This window comes from Lygodium microphyllum, chromosome 19 (assembly GCF_053477565.2).
Source record: "Lygodium microphyllum isolate KBCC chromosome 19, Lygodium_microphyllum_v1.1.10, whole genome shotgun sequence".
NCBI classification, from domain to species: domain Eukaryota; kingdom Viridiplantae; phylum Streptophyta; class Polypodiopsida; order Schizaeales; family Lygodiaceae; genus Lygodium; species Lygodium microphyllum.
Genome location: NC_141153.1, coordinates 39,663,156 through 39,687,607, shown reverse-complemented (window position 1 = coordinate 39,687,607; position 24,452 = coordinate 39,663,156).

The window sequence follows — 24,452 nt, the reverse complement described above, 5'->3', positions numbered from 1 at the left end:
ATCAAATTAATTAACTTCAATCCCTCTCCAACAAGCTCCATCCTCCATAGCCGCACGAGACAAGAGAAGAGTAGAGAAGAGAAGAAGATGAAGAGAGGAGATGGGGAGCTTCTTCTTCTCGATCCCTCACTCTCACACACTCACTCCCTCTCTCAAGCACAAGCAAGAAGCCAAGAAGAAGAGAAGAAAGAGAAGAAGCTTTATGCCAGACACAAGAATGAGCTTCTCATTCACTTTTCAACTTTACATACAAAACCCTAAATCCCTTTTGGACGGCTATCCCCTTATCCCCTTTTTGTACATGGCCGATTGTTGCCTAGGCCCTTTGTCCCATTGTTCTTCTATTTTCCTAGCTTCCTTCCTACTGCCCAACCACCTTTATAAATTGCGCGCCGGCACTCTTAAAATAAATCATGGTGCCTTGTGCTTTTTTACAAAAGTATAGACTCACACTTTTTCTTGTGCACCTTTTTCCTTGATTTAGGACTTTTCTGCACTTCTTGTGTTTCCATATTCTTCTTGGCGTGCCTTCGTCTTCTGTTTCATTTTTTCCTTGGCCTTGTCTTTTGCTTTAGATTTTCTGGCTTTTCCACCTTGTTGTTTGAGGGTTAACATTATCCCCCTCCTAGACGAGTGCTAGTCCCATGGCACTCACCATTGTAGGTAGCAGGCCTTGGCATGCACCGAAGATGTGGGTGGAAGGGGCTGCTATGGCAGGTGTTGGAGAAGTTTTAGTGGTGGTGCGGATGAAGGTGGTTGGTGGCACTTTGTTGGCCTGTTTGGTTGGTGATAGGGGTGTTAAAGTTGGGGATAGGATTGGTTTTTGTTGGGATTTGCATTTATGGGTTGGCACAGGTGTTGATGTTTGGGAGATTCTGGGGTGGGCGATGATTCGTTGGTAGGCTTGCAAGATGATAAAGGATAAGAATTCAAAGTGGAGTGCTGATGGAGAGCTGACGACACTTCCTTTGGAGTCTATAATATCTAGAATTGAATAGCTTTATATGTGGTCTCTCCTTGGGGTTAGTGCTAGTCTTCTTATCATGGACAAGACATAGTTTGATTAGTTTGGGAGACAAGTCGAACTCTCAGCAAGCTGAGAGTATTGTCCTACACTTGAGGACCCAAACTATATATATATTGTGGTGGTGTAGATATTATGTGAGTGCATGTGCATACTTAGATATTACATAGTTAGGAGACCACTAGTCTAGTTCCTCGTAGCAATGGCTAGATGAAGCAAGGGTTCGATGGGATGGGAAACATTGTCGATGTTGAGGAGAAGTACACTTGAAGGCTTCTTGAGACATAATTTGTGATTTTGACAACACGATGTAGCATAATTGGGCTCATTGATGCCTTAGATTTGGTAGTCGATGGCTACTCATAGTGGTTGAAGAGTACAATGTACTTTCCATGGGCTATCATGCCTTGCTTACCACCACTGTTGATTGCAATGGCACTGAGATGGAGTGCGAAAAATAATTATGTAAATGGTTTAGGGTGATAGGTCCCCAACCATAGACGAGACAAGCTCCCTAGGTATGTCATGGCCTTGATGTGCCTTGAACAATTGTGGGGGATATGTAGAGGGCTAGGGAACTAGGGACGGAGCTAGCCGACCAAGGTCATTGGGTGTAACTAATTTGAGGATCCCTAGGTGCTGTGCTATGATTGTGGGTGCTTCTTTTCTCTCTCTTTTTTCTTCTTTCTTTTTTTTTCCCTTTCTTTCTTTTCTTTCTTTTCTTTATTTTCTTTTTTTTATTTCTTTTAAAAAAATAATTACATGAGTACAACCATTGCAATACTTTGAGGCTATGAGCCTTTCAATTGGATTGGGAAATATCGATATTCAAAGGCTGTGAAACTGGATATTACAGCGATGATTGTGTCCTAGCCTTGTTGCTAGAGGAATAGTTGTTGAGATGGAGAGATGCACTAGAGATTTTGCAAAACCTCTTTGAAACGCGCAATGTTGGTACAATTGAGGTAACGAATACCGTGAGTGCCAGGTGTAGAGTTTGACCTAGAAGGAGGGAGTGGCCACTAATCATGCTTTGGGCCATACAATGTGAGCGATCTGCAAGGGTGATTTTCACTTTCGGTGGTGTGGCTTCATCATGGCTCATTGTGAGGTTGGTGGTCTTGCGATGACTTGGGCATTGAACACTTTCGTACAAAGACATGTGTCATCCTGCATCCACTTGATACTTCGTGAGAGTATATGTAAGTCACATGTATCAATCATAATGAGCAGTTGCAACAAAAAAATGTATTATTTTATCAAAATCCTATGGTGTTGACTGCGATGCATATCATTGGTGTTTGTTAACGATGTGATACTTTTAAATAATTCATCAAATTCGTGCTTGTTTCTAGCTGCCTTCTCCTCTTCGAGCACGTGGTGCCCGAGCGTCTAGTGAGGACCTACACGGCCGATATTGCTACACCCCGGGTGCTCCCTTGAGCCTTCGTCCTCTTGGCTTGGGGAGTTTTCGACCTGTGTCTTGGGCAGTGTCTCTTGGGGCCTCTTTTTGGTGTGTACCTCTTTAGAGTAGGCACGTAGCTTTTTGGTGGAGGCGCTCGTGCCTTATGCTACCTCCGACGGCAAAGAGCTTCCTTGCAGGCCAGCTACATGTCAGCTGCACTATGTGCTCCATGATGGCTACTGGTGGGAAACCTGGAAAACATGAACCAAGGGTTAGGCCCTGAGATAGGACAAAATTATTTGCATAATCAGGGATTAAATAGTGGATTATCAAGCGCATATGACAAGGGGTGCAGTGGGACATGCAATGTTTGTTGTAGAGAGACGACCCCCATGATGATGTTCATTCTGCCTAGACTGTAGGGCGTATTCCAGCCAGTAGCTTTGCTCTTAAGTGCACTTTTCTCTTAATTTTTTATGTGTAGTTCAACTCTTCATTATGTTTTTCCTTTCTATTATGTTTTCCTGATCACCTTACCCCCTCCCCCTCGTGGAAAGATGAAAATCCTTCCTAGGATTAAATAGGACGATGCAAGGGCGTTAAAGCACAACATGGTGTGTTTAATTTGAAAACATCCCCACTGGTAGAAATTTGGGTTGTATCTCAATTGGGCATGATGATCAAGTTCATGCGGTCTAATGGATGCTTGCATGATATACGTTAGGACATTGTGTAGTACATTGCCAGATTTGAGATGGCTAGCAATGTGTAGCTCTTCTTTTGTAAGGACTTGGTCAATGTAAGGATGGGCCAATAAATGGTCATCAAGCAATTTGTTACACAAAATGGCCATAATCCTAAAAGAAATAGGAGCTACGTATGTGGGGTCATATTTCGCAGCCTTGATTGCGCGTCTCTACTCGGCATTCGTCATAATTTGGCAACCTTTCTGCTCCCATTGGAGGCGTAAGGTGTACCATTGCTGTAAGAATGAAGAGATAGAGTTTGCAAGACTCAGAAGCTCTTCAAGCTCTTGGATTGGTGCAGAGCCGACAGGCTTTTGGTATGAGGTTAGCATCCTGCCAATGATTTCTTGCTCCTTTGAGACTTCACTGCTAGTGATAAGCTTAGTTGCAACCTTGGGGAATTTGATGGTCATGAGCTCATACTCTTCCCAGGTGCATGGACTTCAGAAGCAAGTGGCTCATCAAGAAGGCCAAGGTCTAGCCACTCATAACTCTAGGTGAAGGTCATGAATGTGATATCCACCAACATTTAAATGCAAGTAACCAAGTCATCACCTGAATTGGCAGCAAGGTCCTTGGCCATAGCAAGAAATGAGCGTCGCTCATATGAAGGCCTAAGACTTGCTAGTGGTTGTGGTGGAACAGAACTAGATGGATGCATTAGCGATGATGTTTCGCTAAATTGCTCCTTGGGATGAGCATCCGCTTGGAAGGTTAGTTATGTGTCCCGCGGCTTGGAAGGTGTGCAACCTTCATCGTGAGTTGCTTTGAGCATGCAAGAGTCAGTCGCATTAGATGATTTTCGGACATCTAACAGATGCATAAGTTGATAGGTTTGTGAGATCTCAAGAGACATAGTGGGTTCAAGCTGCATGTGGCCTTAGACATGGTCTTCTCTATTGGTGTTGGAGGGACCCGCATTGCCCTTGCTGAAAGTTGTCACGATGTGCACATTTCCTATGGTGAGGTGGATACGCTGCAGGTCGTCGTAATCAACGTAACAATGTGTTTGTTTTTTGAAAGTGCACCCTAGCAGCGATGCCTTGCCTGCCTCCTTTGTGTTGGGCAATACATAGAAGATGATTGGCAAACTTTCAGACTCAATAGAGACAATGACTTGGCACTTCCCAAGGAGTGCATAGGATTCGCCCCCAAATGGGCTAATTTTAGCATTAGTTGGTTGCAACTGGGGTTGACCAATGAGGGTCCTTTGAGCATGGGTTAGGATATTGAAGTCAGCTCCCTCATCGATCAAAGCATCATAAGAATGTGTCTTTTGGGTTGTGGCCGTGATTCTTAAATAAGTTGGAGCAACAGCTTCCTCATCATTCTCTATCTCGGTGATGGTTGCGACATAGACATTGACAGGGGCCTCTATAATAGGGGGCTCATGTAACGGATGTGTGGGAGGGTAGTATTTCTTCATGCAATTTCCATTGAAAAATCCTATGCCCTCACCTTCCAGTGTTTCAAGTTCGACATTGCCCGTCCTACTGATGGCACACACTATAAAATGTACAAGGTTAGCCTCCTCATCCAGTCGTCTGCTATGAATACAAGTTGAGGCTTCTCACCTTCCCCTGCTAGGTTGACTTCCTTGACCTTGGCAGGTCCTTCAATAGTCAGTCGCTAGTCTGGCCCTGCCTCTTTGCTCCTAGCAGGACCACCACTCTATCATCCTTCTTGAACTTAGTGAATTGTTTGGGTAGGTCCTACGGTTTCTTATGTCGTTCTACGTACAAGGTTAGCCTCCTCATCCTTGGTCAGGTCGTCTGCTATGAATACAGGTCGAGGCTTCTCACCTTCCCCTGCTAGGTTGACTTCCTTGACCTTGGCAGGTCCTTCAATAGGCTCGCTAGTCTGGCCCTGCCTCTTTGCTCCTAGCAGGACCACCACTCTATCACCCTTCTTGAACTTAGTGAATTGTTTGGGTACATCCCGCGGTTTCTTCTGTCATTCTATGTTTGACTCTTTTGTTTCTTTCTTTCTTTCCTTCTTTAGCTGATTGCGCCTTAGGTGGATCGGAAAGTTCCCCTTGGTGCATTTGGTTTTGGATGGCATGGGTATTTCAGGGTCACTTTCCATACTGACTTCAGACTCCGAATTGAACTCGCATCCCTCACTAGAGGAAGGAGTCTCCCTGGGTGGTCGTAGTTCAATAGGTGCATCTATCCTAAACACATGTACCACTAGTGGTTGGGCAATTCCAACCTGCTCATAATCCACTACCCCTATGCATTCCAACCAAGAGTGATCGCAATCCAATCTCATAACTCATCTCTTGATCTCATATGCATTCCTTTCTCAAGGCCTGGAATCTTCTCTTATCTGCTCTATCACCCTTCCATCAATATCGTGCTCCACGGTATCCATTTCCTCCTCACTCTTCTCTTTGACGGAGGAACAATCCTCATATTCATTGTCAGAACCATTACTCTCTAACTGCTCGTCATCTCCTGGGTCCTCCTTTCTAGCCTCTTTCTCGTCGGTGACTAGAGCCCAATTGTATAGCAAGTTCGGGTCGTGAACTTTGGTCCACTTCCACTTGTGGTCTGAGGGGCAAGAGATTAGCAGAAGGATTACCCTGAAATCTGCCTTTCAAATACTCTAGGGTCTCCTGGAGTTCTGGCTTATTATTTGGGACATGGAAAGTGACTGGTTTGGGCTGACCACACGCACTCATTCCCATCATGCAGAGTGGTACTGAGTGTTCATCATCTAACATGCACATGGCTTGTGGGGCTTGCTTATACTCCTCATCATCTGAGAATGGGAGATCGATGGTTGCAAGGACATGCATCCAATCTTGCTCATCCTCAGGGCAGGGGATATACTTGGTCAACAGCCCATACAATGTGATTGGTTGCATGTCACCCCTCAATGTGGTTGAGATGGCATCTAGATCAACATGTGTTGTCTTCTAGGTATCCACCTCCATCCTTACTACTTCCTTCTAATTCCCTAAGAAAATTAAACCATTGCCCCAGTCCTTAATGACTTGTGCATTCCTCATCCAAGGTCCGGCCTAGTAGGATGTCGTAGTCCACTCCCTTCATAACAATGAAGTGTACAAAGAACTGGACACCTACAATCTTCACTGGCTAATTCTTTAAAACTCCAAACGACCTTACCTTCATTCCATTTGCTAGTGTGACATTGAACCTAGCAGTCTCGATGACGGGAGGGTTTCCCCAGACCTGCAAGACTGTGTGGCTCAAGACAGTAACCCCTGCACCCGTGTCTACTATCCCTTTCCACGTCATGTTTCCTAGGGCCAAGATAGGTAGCACAACGTGCATCTTGGTGCCCTCCCAAAAAGCATTTACATGCAGAGATTTAGACATTGAGTGTAACATCAAGCTCAATATCTGTGTGAATACATCATGCTCATGGTAGGTCAGCAACAATATGCTCAGTTGGTTCCTCCACCCAGTGATTTAGTTCCAGCCAAAGCGTCGGATGTCGCCTAAGCACATCTCCTAGACTCAGGATCACTGAGGTGGTTACTAATGTCATGAGGAGGTTACTTTTTATTTGTCTCTCCTCCATTCCCACACCTCTAGGCCATTAGCCTTGGGTGTTTTGCTAGCCCATGGCTCCTAAGCTTCTCTTGGGTGGTGCTGCCCGTGGCATAGGCGCATCTCTTGACCTTGGTTGAGAGGGTGAGACTGGCGTGCTCACACTAGAGAAGTCCTCAGTTCTGTCTTCTATGATGGCCTCAGCATCCTTTAGGTTCTCTTGGGATTCCTTTACCCACTCCTTGAACTTTTCAATCGCTTTTAATTGGCACTTTAAGTGCAAGAACTCCCCTACCTTAGCAATCTCTTTCTTTGCTCTTTTCAGAGCTGTGCTTTCAGTCTCAGCATCAATTACCTTCCTACCACTCACTAGCGTAATCTCTCCGTCAGTTTTGAGAGTGATCTTAGTGTCGGTTTTCTTCTTTCTCCGCCTACGACTCTTCTTCCCTATTGAGGCAGCGTCTAGGTTGCTAGGCCCCAGGCAGTGATATGTCGGCCTACCATGTTTGTGCATGTGTCATGACATGCAGAGGGATGGGTGTATCCTCACTGTCGAATGTCTCAACACCAAACAGCCCCAAAGGTATTGATGGTACATTGACTGAGCTTGAGGATGGCTTTTGCCTAGGGCATTCCCTGAAGAGATGGGTGATGCCGCACTTAGCACACCTGAGATCAGCTCTCTCCCTATTAGCATATTCTTTTTCTAGGCATCGTGTCAATATGTGACCAGGATGACCACAAATACAGCACGTGACTAGGTCTTGGGTTAGCCCTGAAAAACCTTTGCCTCTTCCCCTTCCTAATGCCATCACCGGCACTGGTTGATAGTCCATGAGGACCGGATTACCCTCTTCATCATACGATATGTAAGGGTTCACATATGACTCCTCGTCATTGGCTCTTCCATGTAGTGGATGGGAGCGTCGGTGAATGTGTCATGAAGGGTCCAAACGGTTTGGGTATGCACGTGGGATTGATCTCTAATCTAGGAATGACCGGTTTTGCATCATTATGTGCTGGAAGGGCCAATGGGGCTCCTCTTCCAAAGAAGTTAGGTGGCCTATTCCCATAGTATGGTGAGTTGTACTGATGTGCGTAGGGAAACCTTTCTTGGCAATCAACAATGCATTGCGTCGTGGCCAAACCTTCCACAATTTGCTCAAGGCTTGGATCTTGGATCCTGGCACTCGGCAGCAGGGATATGGTTGCCTCCACAGTGCATGCACTAGACATGCAGTCTAGTGGGTCTCTTTACCAACTCCTCCAACTGTGCTAGCTCCATCCTGACTTCGGCTAGCTCTTGGTCTTGTGTTGTGCTCCTGCCCTTATCCTGCATGTCAGGGGCTGATCTCTCGCTATAGGTTGTGGCTCTCTCTGTGGTTCTTTGGCTAGAGCCATCTCAATTCAAGCTTCTAGCACTTCTCTCCCTAAGCTAGTCATCTACCCTTATTGCCTCATCAAAAACCCCAGCGAGCACATCTCTCTGCAAGCTCAAGTTGCTTGCCAGTGCCTTGTAAAGTTCCTCGCTGCGGATTTCGTTTATAAAAATGGTAGAGACCGCTCTCTCGTTTGGTCGTTCGTTGGTAGGGAATCTCTTGAACATGCTACGTACATGAGTGACATAGTCTCTAATGTCCTCTTTGTCCTTCTTACCCATTGACATTCATCAGTCGAACTATGAGGTTGTTCAAATTCCCTATCTCTAAAAATCTCTTAATGAAGAGATCCTTCAGGCGATTGAAGTTCATTCGCTCTGCTGCGTCTAGGTTGGTATACCACGTTCTTCCCTTATCACCCAAGCAAAGCCCGAAAGCCTGCAAGCATTAGGCGAGGTCCGTGAGACCATTGGCTTCGCAAACTTGCTCGAACTGCTCCATGAAGCTATAGGGGTCATTGTTGGGCTGGTACTTGTCTAGCTACTCGGCCATTGTAGGGATCTTGTTGTGGCTCTTTGCCCCCTACGTGACTCCTAAGCATGTGAGCAAAGAGGTGGCTAGTGCAGTTGTACTCTGTTCTGCAAGCTGTGTTGTCTATGAGCTACTTGGTGACAAGCTCGCTCAGCGTCAGGCCTGCCTATAGCTCCCTCTCCCTCTCTGCGTTCGGCCTTGTCATGGCCTTACCAGCTAAGGCTAGAATGCGTCATGTCTCGTGCACCTCTAAGTCTTGCCGCAATTTTCTTATCTTTTCCTCGCGGTTATACGTCGTGATGCTCTATAGCACTTTCCTAGCTGCCTTCCTCTCTTTCTCAAGGCTCGTAACTACTTTCTTGATCTGTCTACCATGGATCACAGTCCTTGGTCGTATTGGTCGACCATACGCTACAATTCGATTGGGAGCCCAAGTCCAGCTAGTCATCCTCTGGGTCCGCGTCTGCTCCTAACATTTCTGCAACCTCTCGCTCCACCAGGTTGTCGATCATTACAATTAGCTCAGGTAGCGAGTTGCCCTCAATCCTGTCATGAACTCTTTGGGGTCTTTAGGGTCCTATTCACGGGGCTCTATGGCACCCAACTACGTCTCAGGGTCTGCTCCTACTAGTGGGTTCTTTGAATATTATGATTCTATGTGAGTTCCTTATTATTGAAAGTAGCTGTCAATTTTATTCACACTCGTGCTTAGTGATTTCCAATGCATAGTGCCAAATCAGGCTTTCTCCCTTTTAGTGCACTTTAAATTATGAAATCAGCATGGGATGTGAATGCAAAATGAATAATGCAGTTCCCGCTCCCCCCCCTTTTGTTCGTAGACTAATATGGCTCTAAGCACATTTCTTGGCTATCCTCTCGTATTGTCTAGGGTCTATGCTGCACACTCTACACTCCATCAAGGCCAGATTGGAATCTGAGGGTCAATTTCAGCTCTAAGTCTCATCTGTTCTATGGCTTGCTACTAGAGGTTAACTCTAGGCTACCTAGGTGTGGTTTCTCCAATTTGTGGCTTCTGAGAGTCGAGTCAGGTACTGAGGGATGTTTGGGGATGTGCTCGGAGTGGCCTTGGCCCTGAGGAGGTGGCTCACTTACTAGTTTAAATTGTTCTACCCTGGTGGGTCTGATTCCCAGGACCCCACACATGGTCCGATTGGTGGAGTCGGATGGTTCGAGTGTTCGATTTTGAGACTCGGACACATGTAGCTTGGTCCAACTGTGTTTGCCGTGGCATAGTTGCAAGGCCGCAAGTGACGAATGCTACATGTGAGGGTCCTGGCACAAGCTCCAAGTTTCGAGATCAACCAAGTACAACTCAGAGAAGGTCAAGGAATACTTGGAATGGCTAGGTGACAACAAAACGACTGGATCGAAAGTGCACTGTTTGACTTAGAAAGTGGACTTCTAAGTCAAACAATGCATAACGGACTACACTAATCGACCTGGCGTTATATCTTTGATAGTTATAGGTAGGTGTAACAAACTAAATATAATAAGTGATAAGTCAATGGCCATGTGAGTATCATAATGACCATCAATGTGCTAAGTGTAGACGTTCGGACTCATCTAGCAGGGCGGTCCACCATCAATGTCCGCACGTGTTGAGCTTGCCATCTCAACACTCCCCCTCAAGCTCAGTTCTATCTCTGCAACTCCAAGTAAGCTTCAAAACTTTCGAAGCTTCTTTGCATCCAATGCCTTTGTGAAAATTTTAGCTATCTGCTCCTGTGTGCTAACATATACCAAGTCAATCTCTCCTGCAAGTACCTTCTCTCTCACAAAGTGGTAGTGCACCTCAATGTGTTTTGTCCTAGCATGGAATACTGGATTCCTAGCTAACTGTATGCTGCTCATGTTGTCACAATGAATGACAACTGGACCATATCCCTACACGTCCAAATCACCCAATAACTTTTGCAGCTATACCACCTCACATGCTGCCATAGCAGCACCTCTGTACTACTCGATAAAGCAACTGTAGGTTGCTTTTTTCTGCTCCATGTGACTATTGCACTACCAAGGGAAAACATGAATCCACTTGTAGATCTTCTGTCTGACATGCTACCATCCCAATCTGCATCTGTGTATCCAAAGACATGTACATCCTTACCTGCCTCATAAAAAAGTCCATAATGTAAAGTGGACTTCACATACCTCAATCTATGTCTAACTGCATCCAAATGAGGCTTTCTAGGCATCTACATAAACTGACTAACAAGGCCAACAGCATAGCTCAAGTCTGGCCTTGTGATAGTCATGTAAATCAAACTCCCTACTATCATCCTGAACATAGTAGGGTCTTCTATCTCATCTCCAACGTTGGCACTCAACTTCACATTTTGCTCCAATGGTACTGAAAGAGGCTTACATGCTATCATACCATACTTGGATAACGTATCCAAGCCATATTGCCTTTGTGGGATAGCCATATACCATCATCACATCTGATCGCCTCAATACCAAGAAAGTATCTCAGCTCACCCAAATCTTTCATCTCAAACTTCTTCTTCAAGAAGTCCTTAACTTCAGCAATCCCATTGTCACTGTCATCTATAATAATCAAGTCATCCACATAGATGACTATGATGACTAAACCTCCATCTCCCTTTCTCACATAAAGTGAGTGATCAGCATCAAAATACAAAATCCAATATTGACAAGATACTCTCCAATCTTGTCAGACCATGCTCTAGGTGCTGGCTTCAGCCCATAGAGCGCCTTGTTTAACCTGCACACATAGTTGGGGTGCTCTAAATCCTCATAGCCTGCTAGCTGCTCCATATACACTTCTTCTTGCAATTCACCATGCAAGAAGGAATTCTTAACATCCATTTGCTGCAAACTCCAACCTTTGGCTGCTGCCAAGGCAATCACACACCTAACAGTTGCCATCCTAGCAACTGGACTGAATGTCTCTTCATAATCTATGCCATATGTTTGAGCATAGCCTTTTGCAACCAGCCTAGCCTTATACCTGCTAACTGAATTGTCTGCATTATACTTGACTTTGTAAACCCACTTACAACCAATAGCTTTCTTACCCTTAGGTAAGGATATCAAATCCCAAGTCTTATTGGCTTCTAATGCAGCCATCTCCTCATCCATTGTTGCATCCCAATGAGCATGATAGATTCCTAGCTAACTGTATGCTGCTCATGTTATCACAATGAATGATAACTGGACCATGTCCCTACACGTCCAAATCACCCAATAACTTTTGCAGCCATACCACCTCACATGCTGCCATAGCAGCACCTCTATACTCATCCTCTGTACTACTCGATGTAGGTTGCTTTTTTCTGCTCCATGTAACTGTTGCACTACCAAGGGAAAACATGAATCCACTTGTAGATCTTCTGTTTGACATGCTACCATCCCAATCTACATCTGTGTATCCAAAGACATGTACATCCTTACCTGCCTCATAAAAAAGTCCATAATGTAAAGTGGACTTCACATACCTCAATATATGTCTAATTGCATCCAAATGAGGCTTTCTAGGCATCTACATAAACTGACTAACAAGGCCAACAACATAGCTCAAGTCTGGCCTTGTGATAGTCATGTAAATCAAACTCCTTACTATCATCCTGAACATAGTAGGGTCTTCTATCTCATCTCCAACGTTGGCAGTCAACTTCACATTTTGCTCCAATGGTACTGAAAGAGGCTTACATGCTGTCATACCATACTTGGATAACATATCCAAGCCATACTGCCTTTGTGGGACAGCCATATACCATCATCACATCTGATCGCCTCAATACCAAGAAAGTATCTCAGCTCACCCAAATATTTCATCTCAAACTTCTTCTTCAAGAAGTCCTTAACTTCAGCAATCCCATTGTCACTGTCACCTGTAATAATCAAGTCATCCACATAGATGACTATGATGACTAAACCTGCATCTCCCTTTCTCACATAAAGTGAGTGATCAACATCAAAATACAAAATCCAATATTGACAAGATACTCTCCAATCTTATCAGACCATGCTCTAGGTGCTGGCTTCAGCCCATAGAGCGCCTTGTTTAACTTGCACACATATGTGGGATGCTCTAAATCCTCATAACCTGCTAGCTGCTCCATATACACTTCTTCTTGCAATTCACCATGCAAGAAGGAATTCTTAACATCCATTTGCTGCAAACTTCAACCTTTGGCTGCTGCCAAGGCAATCACACACCTAACAATTGTCATCCTAGCAACTGGAGTGAATGTCTCTTCATAATCTATGCCATATGTTTGAGCATAGCCTTTTGCAACCAGCCTAGCCTTATACCTGCTAACTGAATCATTTGCATTATACTTGACTTTGTAAACCCACTTACAACCAATAGCTTTCTTACCCTTAGGTAAGGGTATCAAATCCCAAGTCTTATTGGCTTCTAATGCAACCATCTCCTCATCCATTGTTGCATCCCAATGAGCATGACCAATAGCATCCTCAAAACAAGTGGGCTCAACATCCTCAACTAGTTTCACCATGTAAGCATAATGGTGAGCTACGTAACCTTCAAAACCAAATCTTTTACGAGGGTATCTGACCCTGCTAGATCTGTGTACCACTAGATCACTCAATGGAGCCTTTACATTACTATGAGCTCTCTGTACACCTGGTGTCCTGACTAAAGGAATGCCAAGCTCATCATCCAAACTCTCCAAAGCACTAGAATCTCCATCAAATCCCAAATGACTAGTAGATGCATCATTACCATCTAGCACTTTCTTCTTTCCTTTGTCCTTCCCTGCAACACTTATAGAAGATATGGGGCTGCTCCTTAGTCTCCCAGACCAAGGGCTCACTGTAGATGTAGTACTAGATGATGTTTTTGGTCCACTAAGACTCTATGATTCTTGTTTTTCTTTCTACACATAATTTTCATTATCATGATCATCATCTAATACATCACCAGAGGTGCATACCAGCTGCCCATCTCATCGAAGATAACATCCCTGCTCACCTGTGACAGGGTTATAACATCGATACCCTTTCTGCTCTAAAGAGTACCCAATGAAAATACATTTTTCAACCTTTGGATCAAGCTTCTTCCATAGCTCATGTGGCACATGAACATATGCAACACATCCAAATACCTTCAAGTGAGATACATCGGGCTTCTTGCCAATAAAGCACTCTTCAGGAGTCATCCCATGAACTGCAACTGTGGGAGTTCTGTTCATAATGTAGACAACAATATGGACAGCCTCAGACCAAAAATGTTTGGGCATATTCTATTTAGCCATCAATGTCCGTGCAACTTCTGCAATATGCATGTTTTTTCTTTTTGCAACACCATTTTGCTGTGGGGTATACCTGCAAGTAAATTGCCTCTTTATCCCATGAGTCCTCAAGAAGCCACTAAACTCATTAGAGAGGTACTCTCCCCCTCCATCTGATCTCAAGCACTGCACTTTTAAGCATGTTTCTATTTCAACAGCTGCCTTAAAAGATTTGAAGTGCTCAAACACATCACTCTTTTCCTTCATGAAGTATACCCATAGCTTCCTTGAATAGTCATCAATAAATGTGACAAAGTATTTGCTGCCACCAAGAGATACATTCTGTGTAGGCCCCCAAACATCTATATGTACTACATCAAGTATATTTCTGCTCACTTCTCTATCATGCAAGAAGGATTGTCTCACCTGCTTATCAAACTAGCATGCTTCACAAACTTTATGCAATTCTGCAACTCTAAAAGAAGGCAACCCTGTAACCAATCCTCTAGACTGCATTAATTTAAGCCTTTGCACATTTGCATGTCCAATACGTTTATGCCATATTTCAATATCTATAACTACTCCTTTTCCTTTAACATACGTATAGCAGCATCCATTGTAGAAATTCCAACATCTAAAGTGAACATTCGGCCAACTCTACTTCCTTTTGCGACCAACCTGCACTTATCATTAAGGTCTTCTACAAAACAACCTTTTGCATTGAATCAGACCTGCAACCCCTACTCTACCATTTTTCCAACAAACACTAGATTCTTTGTAATTGATGGCACATGTAATACATGGTAAACACAAGGAACCATCTAATCACTTCCTCTGTTGTTTTGTAATTCTCGTATTTGATCTTGCATCTCTTGAAGTGCAGGGCCTAGATGCATAGGGTGTTCTATTTGAAGTTGTGCTTGTCATTCATTCAAGTCTTGAATTTGTTGTTGAAGGTTTTGAAGGGAGGCCATGATTCTTTCAAGGGTCGCCTCCATGGTGGTCAGTAGGGCTAGAAAGTAGCCTTACCAAACTATTACGAGAGCACTAGACTGTGCTTGAGAGACTAGACTAGATGCAAGATTTGTTACAAGAGTTTTGATTACAAGATAATCCCACATAGGGGCATGAGGTACAATGATAACTTAACAAGATACAGAAAATCCCACAACCCGGGACCAGAGGTATAGATAATAAGACTCGATAGGATATCAAGAATCCCACAACCCTGAACCACAGGTATAGATAGTAGGACTCGATAGGATATAAATAATCCCACAACTCGAGACCATAGGTATGGATACAAGACATCAAAATTCCATATATCCCTTGATAGGAATGAACAAGATACAAAATAGTAATAAACAAGATCTCATACTACGAGATTACAAGGTGACAGGACAACAGGAGTATAATGGGAGACAAGACTAGACTAGATATACCATGACTAGATAAGAACTAAAATTGAAACTCGAAGTTAGTTACTTGAAGGTCTCAACTCCTTGAGCTCCCAAGACTAGCAATGGAAAGACTGAGGAGCTCTATGGCAAGCCCCTCCTTTTATAGATGTTGGAGGGAAACTAAAGATATTCTAGAATGTTCCATGATAATATCATTGATGATACAGGTGATGACATGGCATATCTTCTAGAAGGTTCTATGATGACATGGCAAGGGTGGGTTTGCATGGTTGGCTTGAGGATGTAAGGGTGCATTCACATAGGGTATGGATTCATATGGCATGAGCAAGAATTAATACGTACACTTGATCATTGCATGTCCGTGACACTTACCATCACTCTTATGAGCACTCTATTACTTTGGTCATGCAAAAGAGAGAGAGAGTTGTCCTATTTTTACCATAACACACATTCAAATGTATTATACATGGCTCTTGTCTGTCTAAGTGCTCTCTTAGCTTGTGACTAATCAAAGGAAAAAGTTCAATTTCAAGGTTACCAGTTAAAGAAATTATTTGTCCTTGGAATTTAAAAGTTAGTGTGTGAGATGATAATCAATGGATAAAATTGATATTTGAAAGGCATACCAAATATAATGCCTGAGGATTGGAAAGGTGCAATTAGGAAATCTCATTTTTCTTTACATGGATCCATAGAAATTTCTAACCATTTAATTTTTCATGTTTCATTGTATCTAATGCCTTAAAATGAAGATTTACCTTATACAATAAAGAACTAGTCTTTACTTGCAACCTCCTAATTAATTTTTTGAAATTAAATCATGAGAATTACCATCATCGTGAAAAATAGTCACATTCGAATCATTCACAAAACCTTTCATCTTCAATAAAGCATATAAAGAAATAGACTTACTTGGTTTTACTTTAGTCATTGCTTCTTGCTGCAATGTGTTTATAGTCCAATCATGAGTATACTGAGATGCCTCCTCAATGTTGTGTAATTGGGCCATGTTTTGATTATTGTTGGGTGAAAGCTGGTGAAAGTTAAACTCAATAATCAGATTGATAATATCTAGGTTTTCCACAATGATGACAAGTAAACTTGGGATTTTTATTTTGAACATTGAGATTTACAGTTTGAGGCTTTACCTTTTGTTTAGATTGTTATTTGCATACCTTTGCCCATTACCGCTTCTTAGTTAAAAGTTGGAGGACTTGTTAAGTAAAGAATTGTGACAATAGAGTACAAAATATTGCTTTCTCTCAAGAACTTCCTCAAGCATATGCAATAGTAGAAGTATTTGCGAAAATCTTTCCATGTAGATTGCCACATTATCACCTTCTTACCAAGATAAATTTGACTAATTATGTCTTGCTTAAAGATGGAATTGAAGCTGTATGTATTCTTTAAGATTTTCTTAAAATTTGATCTACATCTTCAATCAATTGGTTCTATGCCAAAGAATGTTCCACCACAACAATGCTTTATCTATTAAATAATTGGTTGCACACTTGATTTTATCCTTGTAGAGAGAAAAAAATTGTCAAAATAATCATTGGTGGGTCGACCAATATTTAAAATTTGATTCTATTCTTTTGTCCATTAAAATTAAAAAACTAAAAAGACTTACGGCTTATTTTTTAATCCTTCTTGGTTTTTTGTGCATCCAATACACTCTTTAAAATTCAAGCAATGTGATTGTCTTCATCTTGTACAATAGAATTTTGTTGATATTCACGCACTTGAAGTACTCTCGTAAAGTGTGTTCAAATTATGTTGAAGAAGATTAGTTTGTTGTTGCAAAGAAATTTTTAAAATAGGCGATTTCAAAATTTTCATGTTTACTTCATCTATATTTGATGGTCTTGATACGATAAGATAATTTGATGTATAAGAACAATACTTTAAAAATCCCATAGCAAATGAATTCCTTGCACGCAAACAATCACTTACGTTTTGGATAAGACCTATAAATTCCTTGCATGGAAACAAGGGCTAAGTAAAATTCTCCCGGTCTTAAAAAATGTTTGATCAAAGACTTCCACTAAGTCTCATGCATAGTAACTGCTCTTATGTGGTAAATGGCAATGTGAAAAGGGTTTTATGTAAGGGGGGTCAGTAAGTGCACTTTCCCCCCACCTCCTAGGTCTTCTTCAAAACAATTAGCTATTTAAGAAGAAAGTAATAAAATAATTTATATGATAAAGATTAGTATAAGCTTTAAATTATAAAGCTTAATATAAGCTTTTCGTTGAAAAGAAAAACCGCATCTTATAGTCTGATTACAGTGGTAGATATATAGCACAATTTGGCAAAAATACACCAAATTTGGTGGAAGAGGGAAGAAATAATTGTGGTTTTAGGATCACATCACTCTTCTCTTCCAATCAAGATGAGTCAATGTACTTTTTCTCTTTGATCGAAGAAAACCACTTTAGACTATCAAAACCACTAGTATAGTGGTTTGAAGAGGGTTCACATGGTTTTGAAGGAGTACTTGGGTCTTGTTTTTCCTTTTGGAATAAAAGAAGGATAAAGATAAAGATATTTTTTTTCCAATGATGCAAAAAGTAAAAAATTGATGGTGGTAGAGATTCCTTGGAGTTAAAAAAGCCCTTTGTATGAAACATGTGACCATTAGATAATAGACTGATGCTTGATGTTGATGATGGGGCAACCATGTACGATGGATATATGCCTTCTATTCAATGTTGACACATCCACCAATCATTGCACTCTAATATTAATGTTCCTAGCCTTCATCATACAATAGTTAAAAATTCAAAGAAAATAGAACTTGAACGAATTGCAAGAGAGAATAAAATTCCACAAAAACTTGCATGACATTGAAGGTACCTTTTTTTGTTCTTGCCTTTCCTTTTCTTACACAACTTGATTTTAAGTAAATAAATCTAACATAACCTATTCTAAATAGCTTATTAAAACAAATTAACACTTTGAATAAATACATCTAAAATAAGTATATTATGCACATACATATGCAAAGTCCTTGTGCTTATGAGCATCTACAAAAATATAATATTGTTATGCTATGTAGCATATAATTTCTACTTATATTTTTAAGCTATGAATCATATGATTTTCATGCATTAAAATGAATACCCCAAAAATAATAATCATGTGTAACTCCTTTCTCCAACACAAAACACATTAATATCCTTCTATCTATCCACAGGTTACAAGTGAGGTCAATGAAGAGGAGAGGAGGGTAGCTAGAAATGTGACCATATCATTTTCCAAAGAGACTTTTGGTATGGTTGTAGTAGCGAAGGACATTTTTACCTGCTTTTACCTTCTTTCATCAATAAAAAATTTAATACACGTATTCAAGAATGTGATGTACCTTGAACTCAATAAAGCAAACCTATTACACAAGAGTGTCACATGCTTCACCAACAAAGTGACCAAAGTGAAGATGCTTAGAAAATTAAGATGATTTGACTCACTGGGAAAATGCAACCCATAGTTTGAACTCACATATCTACAATACTCAACCCATAATCCAGCCACTAGGCTATGACTCCACTAGTTTCACCAATCAACAAATTATTTTAATACTACAATAAGTAGTAATATTAATTAGAAAAACATATATATCAACCATCTTATGGTGACGAGTCAGTTACATGATTTTAAAAACCTATGATAAACCCCACAGTTAGATAGCGCCTTGCCTAGTTTTCTAAGGAAAAAGAAAAAAAACTCATATTTACAAGCATCGCTATTTATATCCCTCCTCTCAATCCTCCCAAAAGGCCCAAAATTTTTAAAGTGCTAGATTTGGTGAGTAGTGTAGGTTCGAGTCCCTACTTGTGCCGGCTCTAAATATAGGAAAAACATGTGCCCTCTCCTCGCCCTCTCAAACCGAGTTTGCTCTCTCACCCCACTCCTTCCATCAAATCTCGCTCAACTAGCCATGGCCCACCAAGCAAGAAGAATGCCAAAAGAGAATAGTCAAAACAGGAGGCTCACCACATTGTAGTCTAGATGAGTGTTGTGAGCTCCAAAGCTTCGAGGACTCCACCAATGTCCGCCCTTGAACGCTGCACTTCTCACTTAGTCATCCCTCACATGCATGAGCCAAATCCTCTTGTTCATCCATCCAAGCTAGTCAAGATGGTTCTGTCTCTCTCTCTCTCTCACTCTCACTCTCTCTCTCTCTCTCTCTCTCTCTCTCTCTCTCTCTCTCTCTCTCTCTCTCTCTCTCTCTTTGCCATGGATACAAAAATTTGATCTTTAATAAGGCATCCAAGCTCCCAAATCACATTCATACCAATGTTTGACTCATTTCAAATAGATGGAAGTTGGATTCCTACTATCATTAGCAAAGGTAGTTGGATCACCATGCAGCAGGCAAAATGTGAAAAAAGACAAAGATATGAGACCTCGTTCATCTCTACTTAGAAGGATAGAATCTGAGATTTCAAGCTTGGAGTAAATAAGAATAGCATAAAAGATGTACTCATGCAACATGTGCTTGTGCATAGAGAGCTATATTTGGAACCTAGAACTTCAAATTTTCTAATATATATACCAAATTGTAAGAATTTGATTCTTAAAGTCTTTCTTTTCTTGAACTTGGTTTAAGGTTTTTCATTATAATATTTGTTTATCTTATAGATGTCTACCCCTCTAATCTTGAGGAATGGCAACCAATCGAGTCTATTGTTGATGTTATTGATGTTATGCATGGTTTGATTGGAGAAGAAATGTACAAAGGTAGTTTAAGGTTTTTCATTATAATATTTATTTCTCTTATAGATGTCTATCGCTCTAATCTTTAGGAATAGCAACCAGTCGAAGTCTATTGTTGATGTTATTGACATTATGCATGGTTTGATTGGAGAAGAAATATACAAAGGTAGAAAGAAGATGAACTTGCAAAGAATTGAATATTCTTTTATGATCATTCTTGTATTGTCCCCATGCAGCGCAACACCAATGGGGCTCAATATCCCTCCTTCCTTGGCCATATTTTTTAAGCTTTGAGTGGCCTTTGCCAAGTCCAACTACTAGTAAGGGTTATAGATGTAAAATGTTTTCTGAGATACAAAGAGCATTAAAACCTAATATCGCAAGTAGGTTAAGCAAAGTATCGTTGTTTATATCTATTAATATATTTGTTGATTTCTTTTCTAATATTGAGATAAGAATATCAAAGGTCATGCTTTCAGTTGAAGAGAGTAACATATGATCATATCATATAATTTGTTGATGAAGGATGAGACACTAGGACAAAAGGAAAAATTATATAGATCAAGACTCTATATCTTGTAAATATATGGTTGCTACTCAAAATTTTATCCTTAGCTTTTATTATAGTAGACAACATTATATTGGTGATAGTCTGGTTGCTTTAGATCAAAATCTTGATAATTTTAGCAATGATCCTATAGTGAATCTTGATGATGTTTAGTTCAATGAGAACATTATTGCATTTCTAAAGGTTAGATCATCTTGTACGCTACATCAAGTGAGGATGGATTTACAAAATGAAGATACTGAACTATAATTCTCATTTGTATTCTAACTTAATAACAAACAAGTAAGTTTTTATATCATATTATATCCACTTAGATGTATATCTAATTCCACTTCTTGATTGACAAACATTTGTAATTTATTTTTTGTAAATACCAATGAGGAGAGAGAAGAGTATGTAATACAAGGATATTGAAGAAAATAACTCTTTGCTATCAATATAAAATATATGTACAATTTTTGTGACAAATTTTTGTCAGCCATCTTCATGACTTATGTATATAAGGGCTTACAAACAATATGGCAAAGCTACTTCTTTTTTTGAGGAATTTTCTTAAGAGAAAGGACATCCTTTTTAGCAATCCTTTTGCATTTCTTTGATACTTTGATTGCCTTAGGTGTAGAAAGCATTGCTTCACTTGCTGCAGTTACATGCACCTATTCTCCTTCATTGTCTAAGTCTCCACTACTGTCCATTCTTGGTTTCATACAATTGACCATTATGTACTTCATGACCTTTGCTCTTATATACTAATGCTCAGTTGTATAGAAATCCCTTGAAAACTGTCATACATTTATAAGAAAATATTTTTAGTTCATTGTTATTTTTTACAATGGACTATATTATTATCCTCAATTGACTATTTTGCAATGATCCTCTATTGTAAAGTTTAGTATCTTTCATATTATATTTACAAGTTTACCATTATTGAGGTAAATAAACTTAACCAATCTTCTGGCATTTGTAATTACTCTCCAGTTAAAGTAAAACTATGAAACTTTTTTATGATAATTTATAGAATAAATTTTCTTATTATGTTACAACCATATTAATTAAGACCTTACTACAACTTGTCTATATTGCATTTTTGCAAGTAAATCAAAAGGTATGGAAAGCTTTTTCTCTAGCACTTTAATCAATCTTTTTACTGTTCTGTATAAAAAAGCAATAAAATTTAGAATACTTACAAAAAAAAGATCAAACTATCAAGGAGACCCTGGATTATATAACTTATAACTTAGCATTTTCATGGCTTCCTTTCAAATAATTGATGAGAAAACATTGCTTGGCCACACTGTCTATTTCAATTATGCTCCAATGAGAACTTAAAAAAATCATATTTCAATAATTTAGCAAACAAATTTTCATAAATCTAACAAAATATCAAATTACTTACTTTTCATTGTGTGGAATTAGAAGGAGCTCCAAAGTATCAGTCAATTGGATTGAACCAATGATCAAATGCACTTATATCAAGCTCACTCCTCGTGTAGTGTAAGATAGATGTATCAAGAACCTCAATTTTTTGTTGTATATCAAAGGGAAGCTCATGCATTACACACCTAGTAAAGGAATGGAGATAGTGAGCATAAACATGAAAAACCTATTGCTAGAAAAATATAGTAAGTAAAATCAAATTTAGGTATATTATACCTCATCCTAGCAAGAAAAATATAGCCATTTACTTTCCCATTTTATTCTTAGGGATCTGAACATAGTCAAAGTCAAAAAATATCATATCAAATATTTTGTTAATATCATCAGGTAAAAAGCAAGAGACATTGAAGCCCTCAAGATCATCCCTTTCATAAAGAGTAGATAGCCCCTTTTTAAAAGATGGTAGCTACTCTACTTTCTTTTCTTCTACCTTCTTCCTTCTATACTCCATCCATTTATCTATCTGCTCTTCTGTGGCCTTTTCCTCTTTCTTATGTCGTCTTGTGTCTTTTCATGGGTGATACTTCAACCTTAGGACTTTATATGCAAGCACATTTAAAATATTGAAAGTCTTCTTATTAGTAAGGGGGACTAGCTCAAGGACCTTTGAAAATATGTATCTCAACCTCCTAAGAATGATCATGTCTTTGTCCATAAGTGTAAGCCTATGTGCATGAGCAGCACAGATATAGGAATCTTGAAAAAACTCAATTAAAAAATCTTCTATGGCCTCCTGGATACAATTGAGATTTATCCTTGTCCATCTAAAACTATCAAGACTATGCTTGACAAAAATTTCTCTGACAAGCCTTTGAAAGGGCAGTTTTGAAATTGCATTATTGAGAGCCTTCATTGCAGTTCTAATCTCCTTCAAGTATCTAACATGCTATGAAAATTTTCTCATTGGCTTTGATTTCCTTGGAAGTTTAGAAGGCTTGGAGAATTGATGGATCTTTGAAGAAAGCCTTTAGGATCAACTTTCTTCTTTCTTGTAGCAGACTTAGTTCTAGCCATCTAAAATCATTAAAAATAACAACAAAAATTAAAATTAGAAGATCATCAAATAAGTAATGTATAAAACATGAAATGAAGACCTATCTGTAGCAAAGAACCTCTGATTTTGCAATTTATACGTCACAATTATTGTAGAGTAAAGTGTTCTATGAAATGCAAAATAGGATTTATCAAAGACTTCCCAAGTGCCATTCTCACATTTTACAAGTTCGACTAGCAAGAATTAATGAGAGAAGGGAAGTTATGGGACAAATATATCATGTTTTAATCAGCAGTAGATTACATGCAACTATAAGAAATAAATTTAAAAAAGTTATACATTATGTGTGTGATGAAATCTTACCTTGTGTGTTGGGTATTGAAATTCCTAATCTTCCTAGGTAGTGAAAATTTTGGCCTTGTGATGAAGCTGCCTGGTGCTAGTGAAGTCGAAGCAAGAAAGGAGCTATTTCCAAAAAAAATGCACTTAGTTGTTTGAAATTTCTTTTTAAAATGAGGAATTTACTACACATGTGTGGCACGTATATCGTTGTCATCTCAAAACTTGTGCCACGTGTCATTGACCTTTTTGAACGTTATGACACTTTTATGGATTATTTTTTGGGTGAAAGGGAAGATTTTTTAGCCTTCTTTTTTTAGTTTAAATATAGGCTTTTCTAATTAGTGTATGATACCTTTTGAGTGAGTTCTAAGGTGACTGATTGTAAATAAACACACATTGTGAAGCCAATTTAGGTTGTTGTATACACAAACTTCGCGTACTCTTGACAAAACTAGTTCATGCTTGTCACAAAGCAATACATTTCTAAGGTAACAAACTTCTCTTGGTTATTTCTCTTATGCACAGGCGTTGTGATTTATTCTTAATTCCATTGGAAGCAATAGAAATGATTGAATAATTTATTTTAAAGACATATAAGTAAGGAGTCGATCTTTACTTTGTATTAGCTTGTTCCATTGTTGTATGGAGAAGGTCTTTGATTTCCTCCATGCAACTGGAAACTCATCTAGGTTTAACTATGCTCAATGTTCCCTTTGATTTGCAAGAGCTCTTGAAGGATCTTGATGGCAAACTGAAGGATTATAGGGAATATTATGATAGACATATGTAGGGCCTAGAGATTGAGGGATTTGTCCATTACAGTAACGTAGTGAAAGCTACTAATGTAGCTAGAGTAACTTTGCAAACAAGGTTTAGCCTCATTGATGAGGAATTCAAGAAGTGGGAAGTAGATTACCCTTTTCATCAGGATCAACATCAATGTCTTTTTGTCCACAAGGATGTTGGATTTTTTTGTATATCTTCGATATATGGACAATTCTTCTTTAGATACAATACAAAAGTAGAAGATAGACGATATTTCAAGTAAAGATAAAGCAGTTGAAGAGAATGGAAAATTTTTTCAGGAGGATGTTGAGAACCAACTAGTGCATGAATTTGATGTTGCTTTGT